This window comes from Hyperoodon ampullatus, assembly GCF_949752795.1.
Source record: "Hyperoodon ampullatus genome assembly, chromosome: X".
Lineage (NCBI taxonomy): Eukaryota > Metazoa > Chordata > Mammalia > Artiodactyla > Ziphiidae > Hyperoodon > Hyperoodon ampullatus.
The window spans coordinates 61021400-61027434 of NC_136913.1; the positions used below are offsets into that span (position 1 = coordinate 61021400).

The 6035-nt window shown below is 58.8% G+C and overlaps 1 pseudogene across 1 annotated transcript; it reads right to left on the minus strand.

Annotated features, from left to right (window-relative positions):
- Positions 1-4270: 4270 nt before the first annotated feature.
- On the minus strand, positions 4271-5635 carry LOC307069706 (uncharacterized protein CXorf49 homolog; annotated as a pseudogene). The gene is made up of 2 exons: positions 4417-5635; positions 4271-4318 (listed from the first exon to the last, which is right to left on the minus strand). The product of its transcript is annotated as an uncharacterized protein CXorf49 homolog (transcript).
- Between the last annotated feature and the right edge of the window lie 400 nt (positions 5636-6035).

Here is a 6035-nt window from a genome sequence, read left to right on the forward strand (position 1 = left end):
AAGGGATGGTGCCATACCACTGAGCTGGTCCCATACCCTCCATAGTGTGCACTGGGAAGAGAGTTCCTGTGATGGTGGTCTCCAGCCTGTACTTAGCTTCACACTCTCCAGAGTGTCTGCAGGGACACAAGACCTGGAATGACTGTCTCTACAGGTTAGAGGCAGGTCCATAGTCTAAGCTGGCTCTGTTTCCTCGAAGTGCACACACACTCATTGGTAATGGCCTCAGCTCAGTGGGGAGCAGTGCCGAAGCAAGAGGGGCTAGAACATAAGCCTGGTACAGGCTGGACTGGGGGGGGCACTGGGTACATCCTAGGAATCCAGCCAGAGGCCTGGGCAGCAATCAAGCCCACCTTCTCCAGGGAGGGGTTTGAGTGGATTAAGTCCCACGAATGTTCTTTTCTGACCCTGAGGTCTGTGACTGCCCCATCCCACATGTGGTCTGTCCACCTGAGCTCATGCCATGGACTCTGGAAGCGAGTCACTGTGAGAATATGGGGGAAGGGTGGACCCAAGTTCTCCCCATTGTCCAGGCGCAGTCACTCCTTACTTCCCATCCTCACTGCGCCCACCCTGCCCCTGTCCCGGGTAGCTCATGTTGGGTGGTCTCTTATATGGGTCCCCTGATTCTAAGATGAGCTACTCTGAGGAGCCACTCTTCCCAATCTCATTCCATCCACAACCACAGTAGCTGTCAGACATCATAGGATCACAGAGTAGGATCGAGAGCCTCCTCCAGCGAATCCAACATTTCGAGCATCCCGACACCCTGCCGTGGGGTTTGGTGACTTCTGCATCCTCCCCCGCCTATGCTTTGGGAATTTAACGACAACCCTTGAACAAAACAGATCCGACCCTTGCTTTTGCTCATTCGATGCCTTACAGAACATGGACCAGCCTCTACTCCCTTTACTCCCTGAATCACATCTTTCTCCCTCAAGGGAGATTATCGCTGATTACTTTTATTCACACACAGGGACACACAGTCACCAACCTTGAATGTCCTATCTACCATCATACCCCCTTTTGTGTAGTAAAACACCGGTCTTTTGGGAAGGGTGCCAGGCAGAATCACTGCACTCAAACACAGATCTGTCCGAGTCTCAGGCTAGTACAGCCCTGGGTCCCGGCTGAGGGAAGGAAGTGCTCCCCAACCTCCAGTGAGGGGGAAATTGAACATGGAGCTCAGACTCAATCTCATGTGTCGTAAAGAGGCAGTCTGGGAGATTGAGCTGGGACACAGAAATATAATTTCCAGGAAGATCTGTGTCATGGGGCTGGTGGAAGAGTATTTGACAGGGACCATGCAAGAACACAGACCTACTAACCACCCTTGCCATAGAACCTGACGGGCCAATTTCCACTCAAGGGTATAGAGACGACCAGGCTGGAGGAGGGTGGTCAGCTGGTGAGGGCAGGGAGGATGTGAATGCTTCCAGATTGGAGCTCTGGAAGGGGGTCATGAGTTCCTGCTGATGGGGAGGGTGGATGGCAGAGATGAATGGGAACCACCAGACCCCAAAGGAGGAGGGTGGTTTGGAGAGAATTAGAAGAGGGCCTTCGGGGGCAAGGGAGGACGTGTCAATGTGGCCAGGGAGAGCACACAGAGGACCCAGACCTGGGGCAGTCCGCTGACTTGACTGCAGGGATGGTAGCAGAGGCTTGTCCAGAGTCCCCACCACAGGATGCGACAGATACTGTTCTGGAAAAGGCTCTGACGTGGAGCAGTGCCCCGCCCCGGCCCCCTAACCCTACCCCTACCCCTCCAGAGAGAAGGCAGAACAAATAATATTAGAGGTACTTTATTTGGAAACTGCTGTGAAACTGGGAAGGGGGCAAAACAAGGGTAGAGGAAGCCCTAGCTGAGGCAGAACAGGAGGGAACGAGTTTGGCCACAGCTCCCGGGCTCCAAAGGTACCAGCTGCTCCTCTTGCAGGAAGACGATGGGCTCAACCTGTAAAACAGCAGAGTCAGGGAAGAGCCTCAAGCCAGGGCCAGCCCCCAGCCCTGCTCAACAGCCAGGACTGTGGGAAGGGGTACGGTGTGTGTAACACTCACTTCAAAGTGTCAGGATCATGAGAGCCATGTCCTTCATGGTGTCTGCAACAGGGACAGGCATTAGTAGGCACTCCAGAGAGAGGGATATGGAAGCCCGTCCCCCTATCCCCGTGAGGAACCGCGTAGCCCTGAAACCTGAAATCCCCTCCAGACCCGATGCAAAGAGCTCCGGGCCAGATCACTCCCCACCACCTGAATTGAATGTGGAACTGGTTCCTAAAGGGAAACAAAGTGTGCCAGCAGCTCTGATGCTGTGGGCCGTGCCACAACCAGTCAGATCTCGTCACACACACAAACAAACAATCCAACAAGAACCTTAGAAGCCACACCAAGCAGCAGTTCAAGGGAAAATCAACGAGGCATCTCTAAAAGTCCTATCAGAACGAGATTCCCTAGGACTGGTCTGGTTGGCAAAGTGTGCATGCAGTCCAGACAGTACTTTGCTACTTGTACACTCGCCCAGTTGTACATGCACAGCCGGCTCCAGGGCCAGGCCTGCTAGGTTCTCCTCCCCACAGTGATGTTGGTCCCTGCGAGGCCGACTGAACCTGCAGCCCAGCCCCACCCCAGGTGCCCACCCGGGTTCTGAACTAAGACACCGCTCTCCGTCCCTGGTTCCTCATACCAAGTTTCTTCTTAAGGTCGTCTACTTCTCTCTGTAGCACGAGACACTAGGCCAGCAGACACAGGAGGAAGAGAAATGATTAGTATAATCTGGCCTCCTCTCTCCTCCACCTTCTCCTCTCCACCGGGCCCTGCACCCCAAAGCCGGGTGGCTAGAATGGCAAGCGCTCCTCAGTGGAAAGCAGGTGGGCTCCCTCCATGGGGTACGTGATGGGGGCAGGGGAGGGGTGGCCCCACACATGTCAGCTGAACTTGGACCCAGATCCCACCCTCGAGTTTGGGCCTGCATTTCCAGGAGCCAGACGAAGCATTACCCAAGGACAGCTCGGCATTCCCAGTGGCTGCTGCGGCGTTTCCGGTCTTGGGGGATGGTCAAGTGGCTCCCAGTCACCTGAGAGGGAAAGGACACACAATCCAGCTTCCCAGGCTCCCAGTGAGGTGGAAAGGGTCAAGTGGGGTCTACCGTGAGGTGAGGCAGCACCACCCTCTGCTGGCAACCAGCCGCCCCTGCTCTGTCCAGAAGCCCGAACCTTCTCTCTGGGCCTGCCTCCTCTGTTACCCGGGGGCAGCCATTTCGCCATTGTGGTCCCCAAGCTATGTGCCTCTGGATTCGCCCCTCCCATAGCTGCAGCCACAGCCAGCACGTGGGAGAGCAATGTGGGCGAAAAGGACTTAACAGAAAAGGCTGTTCCCCTGTAAATCTGCACCCGGAGGAGCTGTTTGTGGCACTGCCACCGATCAGCCCTGCCGCACAAACACCACACACAGGATGATGTGGCTCAAGGCCAGCCCTGCCGGCACCCCGTCTCCTGTGGGAGAAGCTGCCTGGGAGAAAGGCTGTGCCCCCAACAGAGACAGAGCCAGAGCTTTCTGCCCTCCACCCCTCTCCCCTCCCCTCATATCAAACCCACGACACTCACCTGAGGGGCCAGGCCCACTGGGCATGACTTCTCCCTGGTTCAGGGCCAAGGGCTCTGAGTTTCCTGGATCTTGGGGGCCTCTGGTGTCGACCTCGCCACTGCTGGCTTTTCCACAATGCATGTGCGGATAAGATGTCCCTGGCCTGTGAGCTGGCAGCTGAAACAAAAATTTTTCACCGATTTGGACTAAGGAAGTGTGTGTGTGTGTGTGTGTGTGTGTGTGTGAGAGAGAGAGAGAGAGAGAGAGAGAGAGAGAGAGAGTGAGAGAGAGAGAGAGTGAGTTGTGTGATTCGGGCCGGGGTGAGGCAGGGAATTGGGAAGGGAACTGAAAGGCTGATCTCATTAGCACTTTCTCCCTCCGTCAGCCCCAGGCCAGCAGGCAGAGGTGATCTAGGGACAACAGTGGGGCACTGAGTAAGCCCAGGGCCCCTGCAAGGAAGGTCTGGGGAACACCTAGGAAATAGGATTCAGGAAGCTGGTGAGTCTAAATACTGAGGCTTTTTGGGGAAGCTTTTAAGGGATCCCCCGACCCAATTCAGCTACCAGCCCTCCCTTCCATCCCAGCCCCAGTCTCTCAGAGGACGCTGGAAACAGGCCAAGGGTGGAGAACCAGGCCCAGCACACCCGAAGTGCTACCTTACTGTTTGTCCCTAGTAAAAGGAGCCTGATCAGGCATCATAATGACCCAGTGACCGAGGGGCACCCAATGACGACCCCTGAGGGGTGGACAGAGGCAGCATGGGTGAAGACGTGTGCTCTGGGTGTGGTGGGGGCGGGGAAGAGTGGGGAGAGAGGAGGAGCCTGGCCTACTCACTTGGCCCTTTGGGGCTGGGTCTCTATTTGGGTCCTTATCTTCTCCCGCCACAGCTTCAGACTCCCTTGTCCACGTGACCACGGATTTCTTCCCAGCGCTGGTGTGCTTGGCCTGTTTGGTTCCGGAAGGGACCAAGGTATACCTCTTGGATCTCCCAAGCAGCGGAATACCAGAGACTGGGGGGAAGGTGGCCGGTTCCAGCGGAGGTGCCCAGATTCGCTGCCCCCAGGAAGGGAAGTTTTTCCCCAGGGCAAGTGTGGAGGCTCCCCCGAGGGATTTCTTCTCCAGGGTCCCCTTCTTCCTAGGAGTGACCTGCGGCAGGCCACCTGCCGTAGCAGCAGCAGCAGCAGCTCCCGGGTAGCTGGGCTTGCTGCCCCCGTTCCCCCAGAGCACGCTCTGCATTTTCTTAGGGGAAGAGATGCCCTGCCCTCCCACGCCCTGCCTTTCCACAACCGAAGAGAGTCGAGCCTGTCACATGAAGGAAATTCTCCCTGACTTGGAAATTCGAGTGTCTGGGAGTGTCCCCGGGATCCTCGGGTCTGCTGGGCTCAGCCTGGCCTCCTCCTCCGGGGTAAGTACTCACCGTCATCAGCTCTGTCTCACTGAACTCATCTGAGGACTCGGAGTCGGATAGCTGCCGGGCCAGGCCTTCATCGGAGAAGCGCTGGCGATCCACAGCCACGTTCAACCTACGCTTAGTGGCTCTCTTAGGATTCCTCCAGGCCCGGCCCGCTTCGGGCCCACCGAGGTGGAGAGGGCCGGCCAGAGCCGGCGGTGCTTCCCCACAGCTCTGGGCGGTCGCTCCTGGACCGCCGGGACCCGCCTCGAGGCCGGCGGACACTTCGAAGGAGGCGCAGGGCTCCGCTAACGGGTATGTGCAGAAGCCCAGCACGTCCCAGTCGTACAGCTGCTGCGTGGTGCCCGCCGCAGACTCCTCGGCCAGGTCCAGGAGGTCCCTCGTGTCGTCAGCCGGGGAGCCAGGTCGGCCTTCGCGGCCACACAGCACCGGCCCTCCCGCTTCCAGCATCTCCCGCTCTGACTGGAAGCCCCTGGGATCCGGGCAGCCGCTCCCACCCCCGCCGCTCGGCGGCTTCCTGGGCTCGGGGCCGCGGTCGGGTCCCCGCGGAACTGCGCGGCCGGCCGGGTGGACGCCGGCCCGCTCCTCGCCCTCTGGGCCGAAACCCGTTCCCCACACAGACACCTCATCTGGGGAGCTCATGTCGCGACCCGGGCGGCCGCGGAACCGGGGCGACTGTTGATGGCCCGAGTCGCGGTCGCGGTCACGGCGGACGAGGCGGGTGGCGCTCAGAGGGCAGCGCCAACCACCTCAGGCGCCGCACGAGCTCGCCTCAAACGAAACGACGCGCCACTTTCAGAGCACCGCCCACGCCCGCGCCGCGGCCTCCTCATTGGTCCGGCCCCCGCCAACCAGCGGGCGCCTTGTTCGCCTGTCCCCTCGAGGCCTAACCAATGAGGTCGGGGACCTCTTCTTTGCCCTCAAGCCCGTGGGCGGTCCGAGCAGTTGGCTGGTGAAGGGGATGGTGGGAGTGCCCCCCTCTGTCAAGACTCTCGGCCCGCCTCCCCTTTCCAGTTAGAGTCACAGCTCTGAGCCTCCGTTT